Source organism: Gossypium raimondii, chromosome 2 (genome assembly GCF_025698545.1).
Source record: "Gossypium raimondii isolate GPD5lz chromosome 2, ASM2569854v1, whole genome shotgun sequence".
NCBI lineage: Eukaryota > Viridiplantae > Streptophyta > Magnoliopsida > Malvales > Malvaceae > Gossypium > Gossypium raimondii.
The window spans coordinates 19,842,844-19,855,497 of record NC_068566.1 but is presented as its reverse complement, the minus strand read 5'-3'; positions in this window follow the sequence as shown (position 1 = coordinate 19,855,497).

The following is a 12,654-nucleotide window of genomic DNA, read 5'->3' as shown; positions in this document are numbered from 1 at the left end:
AAGGAAAGTAACGATAAGTGTTGAAATGAACTATATCATGTATTTATGAAAAGAATTGAAATAGTAAGTTTCCTAATGGAAGTATGCTTATGTTCATGAAAATGAAGAATGAATCAAATGATTTATGTTCCTATGGCAATAAATTATCATATGTTGAATTCAAATGAATTATGTATGAATGCACTAACTTGTGTTTGTGATGGTGCTTAGGCTTGTGCCAAGCTTGTGGTTGGATTACATTTTGCTTATACTTATGTTATTTAGAGGAAATGGTAAGTTATGTTTCATGTTTTACGAACTTACTACGCATTATGTGCTTACATAGTTTTCTTTCCTATGTTTTATAGATAATTGGAAGCTCGATCGGTTTGGAAGCTCATCGAAGATCTATCACACTATCCAACATAGATATTAGTAGTTTTTTTTATGATTTGATCATGATTATAATGGCATGTATAGGTTGAATTATAATGCCATAGTGATGAATGTTTAGTTGGTGAATTGGTTTCTAAAATTTGTAAATGTTATCTTGTTTTGGTACTTTGATGCCTTGATGATTGTGTCATTGTGCTATTTCATGTTGCATGTTTGGAATGGCTTATATGGTATGTTTTGAGATAGTTTGAATATTGTAAGATTATGGTTTGTTTTGTAAGGCATTAGTATTTGTAGTTGATGAATGAAAAGTGGTATAATATGCATGTTTAGGTAGGTTGTGGATAAATGCATTTGAGGTGCCTTGTATGGCATATTGGTTGATTGATCTTGAACTATTGAATTGGTCATTACATGTAGGTTTTGGTCATGCTTTGATGTCTTGATTATGTGTAATAAAGGCCTTTAGATGGTTGCTTGAATTGGTGATGGAAATTGCTTGTTTTTGGGCAAATTCATGTCCACACAGCTTGACACAGGAGCGTGTGACTCTGAAGTGTGTGACACGCGGCCAGGTGACACGATCATGTGTCCCTTGTAGGTTTTAATGCATGCAATTCAGGTTGTTACACGGCCTAGCACACCGACATGTTTGGCTATTCCGAGAGTTACACGGCCTGGTACACGTGCATGTAGCTTGGCGATGTGACACAACTTAGAGAGTTACATGGGTGAGGACACGGACTCGGACACGATCGTGTGTCCCCATTTTGATTGTTACACGACTTAAAATACGATCGTGTGTCTCAGCCGTGTGAGGCACACGGCCGTGTGACCTCTGTAGTCCAATATTTCTAACTTTTTCTTAGACTTTCTAATTGTTTCCAATTTGGTCCCAAATTGTTCCTAAGGTATTTCTAGGGCCTTAAGAGCTCGATTAAGGAATGTTATGTATGTGATTGAATGTAATTAGATTATGTTTGCAAAGATGTATGAAATAAATGTTTTAATGTTTCGTTTGTACAGTAATGCTCTGTAGCCCTATTCTGGCGATAGATACGGGTTAGGGGTGTTACAACTAGAGCATAATAAACCTTTCATTTTTTATGAACCTTGTTTACTAGCTTTCAAGGAGTTAAAAAATGACTAGTAGCAGCATCGATTGTAATAGCTCCTAAGTGGACAATACCATTCAAACTCATATGTGACGCCAGCGATTATGCTGTGGGAGCAGTGTTGGGGTAGAGGAAAGACAAGGTATTTGATGCAATCTCTTCTACAAGAAGGACCCTGATGGATGTGCATCTTAACTATACCATCATTGAAAATGAATTATTGGCAGTAGTATTCGCGTTTGATAAGTTTTGATCTTATTTAGTTAGAACCAAGGTCATGGTCTACAGAGACCATTCTGCCATTAAGTATTTGGTGACCAAAAAAGATATGAAGCTAAGATGAAAGGGGACTAAAAATCAAGTTGTTGATCACCTATCAAGTTTAGAAGCTGGAAATGAATATGGTAATTTTAAACTTATTAAGGAAGATTTTCTTGATGAACAATTGTTGACTGCCCATTTCCTTAGTATGTTGATATTGCCAACTTTTTAGTCAGTAGGCAATTGCCACTTGATTAGAATAGCCAGGGCAGATTAAAATTCCTGCATGATGCCAAATTTTACTACTGGGATGACCTTTATTTATATAAGCAATGTGTAGGTCAAATCATTCGAAGATGTTTTCTTAATAAAGATATGAACAGTGTATTGTAACATTGCCACTCAACTCCTTGTGGAGGGCATCTTGGAGGAGTTAGAACTGTAGCTAAGATACTCCAATTTGGTTTTTATTGGCCAAATTCATTCAAGGATGCCCATGAATTTTATAAGTCATGCGATTGTTGTCAGAGGACAAACAATCTATCAAGGAGACACGAAATGCCGATGTAAAATATTTTAGAGATTGAATTGTTTGATGTGTGGGGGATATACTTTACGGGTCCATTTCCACCCTAGTTCAACAATTTATACATACTGGTGGCAATTGATTATGTCTCCAAATGGATAGAAGCCACAGCTTTACCTACTAATGACGCCAAGACTATGCTGAAGTTTCTGCTCAAGAACATCTTTACAAGTTTTGGTACACCTCGAGCCATTATCACTAATGAGGGATCTCACTTTGATGGCAAGCTAGTTGCTAATGTTTTACAATGTATGGTATAAAACAAAAGATTGTCACAACATATCATCCACAAACGAATGGGCAAGCTAAAATTTCCAACAAAGAAATTAAGCAGATTTTAGAGAAGGTTGATAACCCAAATCGTAAGGACTGGTCCTTGAAATTAGATGAAGCCTTATGGGCCTATTGCACTAGATATAAAACTCCATTAGGAATGTCATCATTCAACTTGTCTAGAGAAAACCATGCCATTTGCCGGTTGAGTTAGAGCATAGGGCATATTGGGTTGTAGAAAAATTAAACACGAATTGAAAAGTTGTTGAAAATAGAATATTACTAAAGCTAAATTAAATAGAAGAATTCAGGGCACAAGCATATGAAAATACCAAATTATACAATAAGAAGACCAAGCGTTGGCATGATAAAAGGATTATGCCACAGCAATTTGAACCACAACAACAACTGTTCTTATTCAACTCAAGGTTAAAGTTGTTTCTTGACAAACTGAAATCCCAATGGTCAGGTCCCTTTGAAGTAACCCAAGTATACCCTAATACAGTTGTTGATGTCAAGGACATGAAAACGGGGGTCACATTTAAAGTTAATGGCTAGTGCTAGAAGCACTACTCGGGTATTCATTGACGATATTCTGATTTATTCACGAGGTGAGACAGACCATGCCGAGCATTTGAGACTTATTTTGCAAACTTTGCGCGAAAAAAATTATTCGCTAAGTTTTCCAAATGTGAATTTTGGTTTCAAGAAGTCAGATTTTCGGGGCATGTTGTATCGGCTGATGGCATTAGGGTTGATTCGAGCAAAATTTCAGCTATCGTAGATTGGAAACCTTTGAGAAATGTCTCTGAAGTTAAAAGTTTTCTGGGTTTAGCCGATTATTACAAAATATTTTTCAAGGGATTCTCAATGATTGCTAGACCATTGACAAGACTGTTGCGAAAAGATGGTAAGTTTGAGTGGCTTGAGAAATTTCAGCAAAGCTTTAATCAGTTGAAAGTATTGTTAATCGAGGCTCTGGTGTTAGTTCAGTGAGAGTCGGGTAAATAATTTGAAATTTATAGTGATGCATTGTTAAACGATTTGGTTTGTGTTCTGATACAAGAGGGCTAAGAGATAGCATATGCTTCTAGACAGTTGAAACCGCACGAAAAGAATTATCCAACACATGATTTAGAACTTGCAGTAATTATGTTTGCTTTAAAGATTTGGCTACACCATTTGTATAGAGAAAAGTGTCATATCTTCACGGATCATAAAAGTCTGAAGTAGTTAATGTCGCAAAAAGATTTGAGTTTGAGACAGCACAAATGACTCGAGTTATTGAAAGACTATGATTTGATCATTGATTATCATCTGATAAATGCTAATGTTGTTGTTAATGCTTTGAGTAGAAAGTCTTTGTTTACTTTACAAGCTTTAAACATGTGGTTGACGTTGATTGATGATAGTTCTATTTTGAAAAATTTGTATCAGTGGCCAATTATGAAATGTGAGATGTCATAGTTCGTATCAAGATGTTTAGTTTGTCGACAAGTTAAAGCTGAACATCAGGTACCTTCTAGTTTGCTACAACTAGTGATGATTCCAGAGTGGAAATGGGAATGTGTCATGATGGATTTCGTATCAGGACTGCCTCTGTCTCCGAGAAAGAAAGATGTTGTTTGGGTTATTATTGATCATTTGACGATATCCGTTCATTTGATTCCAATGCTTACAAATTATTCACTTGAGAGATTAGTAGAGTTATATGTTGTTGAAATTGTCAGATTGCATGGGGTGCTAGTTACTCGTTTGCATTTTAGTACCGCGTTTCATCCCCAGACGAATGGTCAGTCCCAGCGAGTGATTAAGATACTCGAGGATATGCTTCCATGCTGTGTTTTAATGTTTGAAGGTAACTAGTAGAAATTTTTACTGTTAGTTGAATTCGCATACAACTACAGTTATCAGTTGAGCCTCAAAATGGCACCATATGAGGCTTTATATGGTAAAAAATGTCAAACTCCATTGTATTAGACTGAACTCAGTGAGAAAAAGCTAAACGGGGTTGATTTGATATGAGAAACCAAAAAAAAGGTTAAAGTGATACGAGATAGTTTGAAAGCAGTTTCAGATCGACAAAAATCTTATGTGGACTTAAAAAGAAAAGACATTGAATTTCAAGTTAGCGACAAAGCATTCTTGAAAGTATCATCTTGGAAGAAAATTTTACTTGATTCAGTCGTAAAGGAAAGCTAAGTCTGCGGTTTATTAGGTCGTATGAGATTATTGAAAGAATCAAGTCGGTAGCTTATAGGTTAGCATTACCATCTGAGTTAGAAAAGATTCATAATGTATTTCATGTATCTATGTTACGACGGTATCGATCAGACCCTTCATTTGTGATTTCACCTGTTGACGTTGAGATACAGCCTAATATGACGTATAGTGAAGAACCAGTTAGAATTTTAGCTCGAGAGGTTAAAGAATTAAGAAATTAAAGTACAGCTTTAGTAAAAGTTCTTTGGAAATGACACGAAATAGAAGAAGCTACCTGGGAATTGAAAGAATCTATGAAAGTGAAATACCCAAACCTCTTTTCTGGAAAGATTTTCGGTGACGAAAATTCCTTTAGGGGGAGAGTTGTAACAGCCCGTTTTTAGTAAAATCAAATAGTGGTCTCAGGACCACAAATCTAATGAGTAAATATTTATTTTATTATCATTTTAGTGTCTATGGTATGTTAGTAGGGTCGTATAAAAATTTTGTTAATAAATTTTGACGTTTGCATGCTTAATTAATTGAAAAGGACTAAATTATAAAATGTGCAAAAGTAGAGTTCTATAAGTTAGAGGTGTCAAATAACTATGAAACTTTAAAGTGAAAGGATTTATATGGGAATTAGACCATTTGAAATGTTAGTGGACATTTATGGACATGAAATTAAATGATTTTGATTTATAAGTCAAGGTTAAATTAGTAATTTAATTATTAAGATAAATTAAAATTTTAAGTAAAACATGGTGTCATCTTCTTTGCTAACTACACCACCAAAATGAAGTTTCGGTTAGGGGTTGCTCATTGCATGCTATGTTTTTAAGCCCCATTTTAATGATTTCTATGTTTTTGGGATCGTTGTAGCTTAATCTAGCTAGCCCAGGGATTAATTTTTCAAATTGTTAAAAGTTTAGGGTTTTTCCATGAATATTCTTGTATGATTATTGAAATTTTGTGAAAGATTATGAGTCCTTGTTGATAAATAAACAAATTTTGTACTGTGATTTTTGATGAAAATGTCAATTAAGGACTTATTTGTAAAAATAGTAAAAGTACATGGTGAAATTGTGAAATGATAATTTGTATGAGTTACTATAAGTTTATAATGAATTCGGCTAGCATGGGTTAGGGATGAAATTGCATAAATTACCATTTACGAGCTTAAAGACTAAATTGTAAAAAGGTTAAAATGTTAGGGGCTAAGTTGTAATTATGCAAAAATATGAAGTGTGGACTAAATTGGGTGATAGACTTATTAAATGGATTGAATTTTTATATTTAGATCAAGATAGACCTCATACGGATTTAGATCAAGGTAAAGCTAAAGCTTTGGGTTAGTCGAGTTCGTTTTTATGCCTTAATCGTCGAGGTAAGTTCCTATGATTATATATCGTTTAATGCTATGTTTTAATCTATATGTTAATATGTTGATTGCTCTGCAACTGAATAATGTAAATCCAACGATGTTACCAGGACTATCGAGCCCCGTTTGAACCTTAGGAATTCGTAGGATACAAATGACATGTCATTAGAGTTTTCATGTTTCGAAGGCTGGTCTTGAAAGTCATACTGATGGCTGAGGTCCTGCATTTGTTACGGATACTCCACAGCTCGTGTGAGCAACATCGTGTAGCTTACGTTCTAACCCACAACTCGTGTGAGCAGACCCATTTCACAACTCGTGTGAGAAGGCCCATGTCACAGCTCGTGTGAGCAGGCCCATTTCACAGCTCGTGTGAGCAATGATGTAAAGGAAAGGAAAGGTTATAGTTATATGTTTATAACACTTAGTGTGAGCTATACCGTGTATCCAATGATATTCTAAATGATTCAACGGGCATGAAAAGGAAAGGAATGGTAAGTGTTCAATATGAAAGCATGTTATGTTAAGGAAAATGATGAATTCAAATGAATTATGTTCATGTATAATGGCTTACCTATGTTAAATTCATGTGTATTATGTTTGAATATGCTAATATGTGTTGTTGGTGGTGCTTAGGCTTGTGCCAAGCTTGTGGTTAGATTTTATAATGCTTATTCTTAATGTTTATTAATGAAATGGTAAGTTATATTTTATGTTTTACGAGCTTCCTAAGCATTACGTAGTTTTATTTCCTATGATTTATAGATAATGGGAAGCTCATTTGGTTGGGAAACTCGTGGAACAATGGAAATGTGAAAGTGTATACAATCGCAACAAGTAATAAGTGACAAGTAAATGTCGTGTTATCGTACCCACAGGGACTATGAAAAGATTTATTTTTGAATGCAATTAAAAACACTTTGGTGAAGAAAAATATTTTCATTTTGAGGAAGTGATTAAAACTAAAATTTAACTAAGTAAAATAAAATAAAATAAAATTTCCAATGCATGATTTCAAAAGATGATTTTAATCAAGATGACATAATTGTGTTAGATTAATTACATTTTTTAACTTGAAATCACTAAACTCATGTTCATGTTGTTACGAATAAATTCAAGGCCACTTGGTAGTTTGCTAACTACTGCTCATACATACTTATTAGATTAACTAATCTCTTAAACATTTTTCAATGCCAATTCAAACAATTAATCAATCTTCATAAGCACATAGAAGATTAAGTGAGGTAACAATATATACCTAAATTGAAACAGTTTGATCACAATAATCTTGAAAGTTATGCAAGGCTAATGTACCATTTAATACCGTCGCTAATTTAACCCTTAGCTACCTTAGAAGACTAAACATGCACTGATTAAGTATTGTGTCAATTAATTACAATTTCAACACAATTTAATAATTAATTCATTAGTTACCTTAGAATTATAATGCAAGAATAACTTAATCATGATTTTATTTAATCAAACAATTTACCAAAACCTATAACAACACAAACATAATTTTAATAACTTAAGTGGATGAAATGCAATCAACCTAACACGAATTAAATTTAATCCATATTAATTAAATTAAACATATCAACATAACAAGTATTCCTAGACATGTTCATAACAAAAACAATAAAAATTAAAGGATAGGGAACTAGAATCAAATCTGGTGTTTCTCTGAAACTTGACTAGTTTGCTCCGCTCCTCCTTATTCACTTGTTCTTATTGAACTGAGGCTTCTACGAGCACTTGAATGCTACTACCAATGGTGGTTGAAGGGCTCTTTTCCAATAGGGGAAACCGACAAAGGAATGGAAAGGAAAATGAAGAACAAAGGAAGGATTTTGAAGAGAGAAAGAGAGAAGAAGTGAAAAATGAAAGGATGAGGGGTGTGTTTCAAATGAGAAGCCAAGGGGGGTATTTATAGGTTGAGTAGGCTGCTAAAAATAACAAAAATCAGCAGTAATTGACACCCCCCATGGTCGGCCACACATGTGGCAAGTCTGAAGCTTTCAGACTTGCTAAATTTAGCTAAGGGCAAATCTACAAAAGCTTGATAGGTGGAGGGGTTTGAATGCAATTTCAAGGAAGCCTCAAGGGCTATTTTTCAAGCCAAATAATCTGCTAAATAACCTAATTGGGTCAGCATGTGGGACAGTTTTGGGCAGCCTATTGGTCGGTTGGATCTATCTTCTCAGTTTAGCACAACTGGGCCTCCTTTCATAAATTTAACCCAAAATAAATTGGATTAAAATTAAAATTAATTATATTATGAATTAATATTCATAAATTGGACCATATTAGGCTAAAAAATTAATTCACCTCGATGCTTAAAGAATCGTTTCTCGGTTTTGCACTTTTAGCAATGTCTGTCGAGCCATTTTTGGCCTTTGTGTGAATCTGTCGAAAATAAATTAAAATTTATTATAAAATTAATTAATATTCAAAATTTTAATAATTTAAGTACAATTTTAATTATTTTATAATTATTATATATTTTTCGATAAGAATTAACGAAATTGCATGAATCTGAGTTAAAAAGGGCATGAAAAAGTGTATCTATTTTCGTGTTTCCAGCTCGTCGGAGACTCATCACACTATCCAACGAATATATCGGTAGATTTTGATGTTTTATCCAAGGTTATAATGGCATGTATAGGTGAACTTGTGATGTATGTTAGTTGACAAGTTTGGTTTGCATATATGTGTTATTATGGTTGGTACTCTTCCCCTAGGTCAGTATGTGTTAGTTGATAAAGTCTATAAAAATTGTCCTTTGATGATTTGGATGATACGACCACGCCTCGAAAACGTCCTTGGTTCAGCTCATCAAGCGTCATTCACAAATTTTCGCAAGCTGATCTAGCTTGTTCCAGCTCAACGGAGCTCAATTGGAGCTGATTCTAGCTCATTGCGCTTGAACTTCAATTTATTTAATTTATGCTTTTACATAATTACTGGAATAAATTAATTAAGTTAGTTTAATTAGTTAATTCAGCTTAATTAAATGTTGAGTATTTAATTTGTCAAAATCTGGACATTTTAATTAGGTGTATTAAATATGTTTTCTTTTATGTTTTTAATGTGTCTTATTTCATACATAGCACAAATATGTCTAGCTTATTACATATATTTAATATGCCGAAATTTAAAAGCCAATTTAATGTATCTTAGGGCTGTCGAATTTAACTTGTCTTGAGCTAATTAATTTTTTGAATTTATTTGGTACAGGAATCAAGCAATGGACTGCAAAAATAGGGTGTGCTGATGGTTCAAATTTTCCAAGCACCGTTTTAGAAAAAAAGCTACTGATTTCTCTTCCTAAGCTGACCGTTCAGCCAAATAATTTCTTTCAGATTGCTGGAAGTTCTTTTCACAAACAAGAGGCTGATCGGTTTTGTGCTTTCACATTCAAGAGGCTATTCATATTTTGTTTTCACACCTAATGGCTATTGGAATGCTCAAGAAACCATTTAAATCAACAAAGTTGTTTAGCTAAGCAAAACAGCTCCATCAATTCATGCAAGCACCCTGGCCGAATTTAGCATCACCAGTTCAGCCCCTAAAACATTTTCACTTAATTTCCAGCTGAACCAGCCATTATTTGCTGCCCATTGACTTCCCCTAAGCATCAAGATCACCAAGGAAGCTGCTGGAAAGTTGCTTGGCACTTTAAGCTCAATTAAAGGCTGAAATCACATGACTATTTGGCTCTCCAATTGACTATTTGGCTAGCCTAAGATTTCACTATAAATATTGTAATATTTTCTTGAGTTGGGCACTTTTGACAAATAGAATATTATTTGAGTTATTTTGTGAGAATACTTCTCTCAAATTTTGTTCAAGGACTTAGCTTGGCTTATCTGTTGTCAGTGGCATCAAACTTAGTCTACTTCGAACTTATCATTCAAATCGAGTGTGGCGTTCACCCAAAAACTATACCTCTGGTTCTTACCTTCCTAGGTAACGGGTCAAGGTTCCATTCCATCACAAATTCTCTCTTAAGTTTCTTATAAACCCTGGATCAACACTCATTATACTCATTATAGTGTTGGTTCAGTTTCGACCTTAAGCCACTTCATTCCATTCCATTTCCGAGTCATTTTATTTCTTTGTTTCTTTGATCATCAAACCTTTGTCATCTAAACTTTTCCAATTGAACTTATCATTATTATCCTGCTCCATATTTATTCATCTTTTCAAACCAAACAACATAAATGAACGATACTTCTTGTTAGACGATCAAACTTGTAAACAACTCGGATCATTCGATGAAGCTAGGATCGTATCATTTGGTATCAGAGCCAGCAAAAACGAGGAGTACGGATGTTCTTAGCACCTCCGGAGTAGGTTTGTGACAAAAAAATCGAAAAAAAAGAATATTTTCGTGAATTTCAAAGCTATTTTGTATTATTCAAATTGTATTTGAAGTAAAAAAATGAAAAAAAATTGAAGGATATATATAAAAAAAGGGGTTTGTATTTAGCATTCAAGTTTCCGATTCACAACTTCTCATTGTTATCATTCCTCTATCTTCACGCCACATTCCGAAAACCAATATAATTCTTTTCAACCAACCTTTTAGCACAACATTAATTCCCTTGAAACCCTTTAAAGCCAACCCCTAAACTTCGATTAGCCTAAACAAGTCTTTCTACTAAATCACGAGAGGAGGTTGAGTGGAAAAAGGCACGAGTGTTGCAAGAGCATTAGAGAGAAGAAAAAGCCATTAAAGAGTGTAAACACGAGTGTGAGTACCGATTATTTTCTTTTCGAGTGAATTGTGAGGTTCTTGCTGTGAGGTTTCCATTTCATATGTCTCGAAGCCCTACAAGAAACATGGAGGAAAGGGAACCTGTTCGAAATGTGCCGGACTTAAATTTACAAGCATTACTATGCGAGGTGGAACGACTGTTCGATCAAAAGTTGGAGTTGATTCAAGAAAGACCTGACCATGTGGAGGGCAGAGCCCGTCGAGAAAGGACCCCCTAAGTCCACTGAGAAATCGTGGCTGACAACAAGTTCGAGATGATGATTTATCCGAGAAGTGTGAGGCCGAAAGTGACCAAAGCTCTAATGTAAGTGACTGGAGGAGAGGTCAGCATCACCATGGCGAACGAGATCATAATAGGTACGATGATGATCTCAAAAGTATCAAGTTATCTATTCCTCCCTTCCAAGGCCGATCGGACCTAGAGGCATACCTAGAATGGGAGAAGAAAATCGAATTGGTCTTCGAGTGCCACAACTACTCGGAGAGTAAAAAGGTGAAGTTAGCAGCTATCGAGTTTTTTGACTACATGATGATTTGGTGGGACCAACTTACGACTAATCGAAGACGAAATGGTGAGCGTCCTATCCAAACATGGGCCGAGATGAAGGCTGTAATGCGACGACGATTCATCCCTTCGTATTACCACATGGAGTTGTACCAAAAACTCCAAAATCTTACACAAGGGACGAGAAGAATGGAGGACTATTTTAAAGAGATGGAGATTGCTATGATACGTGCAGATGTGGAGGAAGATCGAGAGGCGACTATGGCACGATTTTTGGCCGGACTTAACCGAGAAATAGCCAACATCGTTGAGTTGCAACACTACATAGAGATCGTAGACATGGTGCATATGGTGATCAAAGCCGAGAAGAAACTCAAAAGGAAAGGTGTTGTTCATGGCTATTCAACTTCGAGTGAACCCAAGTGGAACCAAGGTTTAAGCAAGAATGCCTTCGAAAATCAAGTGAAAGAACCCGCGGTGCCTGTGTAGTCTACCAAGTCTTTGGCCGAATCTAGCAAAGGTAAGGCCATTGAAAATACTCAATCCCGATCCCGCGATATTAAGTTCTTTAAGTGCCAAGGAAGAGGGAACATACCGAGTCAATGCCCAAATTGTAACAAATTGATTATGCTTCCCAACGGTGAAATTGAATCGGAGGATGAAGTGGACAAAAATGAAGATGAAGTCGAACATCCATCTGAAATGAAGACGAAGTAGAATTTGTTGTTGAGGGCGAGATGCTTATTGTCAAACGAAGCCTCAATGCGTAAAATTCAGTAAGTGACCCTCAACTAGAAAACCTATGTCATACTCGTTGTTATGTCTTATGAAAAGTTTGCAGTGTTGTAATTGATGGTGGGAGTTGCACAAATGTTTCAAGGACACTTATGATCGAGAAATTATCTTTGCCAACTCTCAAGCACCCGAGCCTCTACAAGTTGCAATGGCTCAACGACGGATTCGAACTAAAAGTGACCAAACAAGTGTTGATTCCATTTTCGATTGGAAATTACCATGACGAGGTCTTGTGCGATGTTATGCCCATGCATGCGGGCCATTTACTTCTTGGAAGGTCGTGGCAGTTCGATCGACGAGTCAAACATGATGGATTCACCAACCAATATTCATTCAAGCACAAAGGCAAAAACATCACTTTGGCCCCTTTGTCTCCACAAC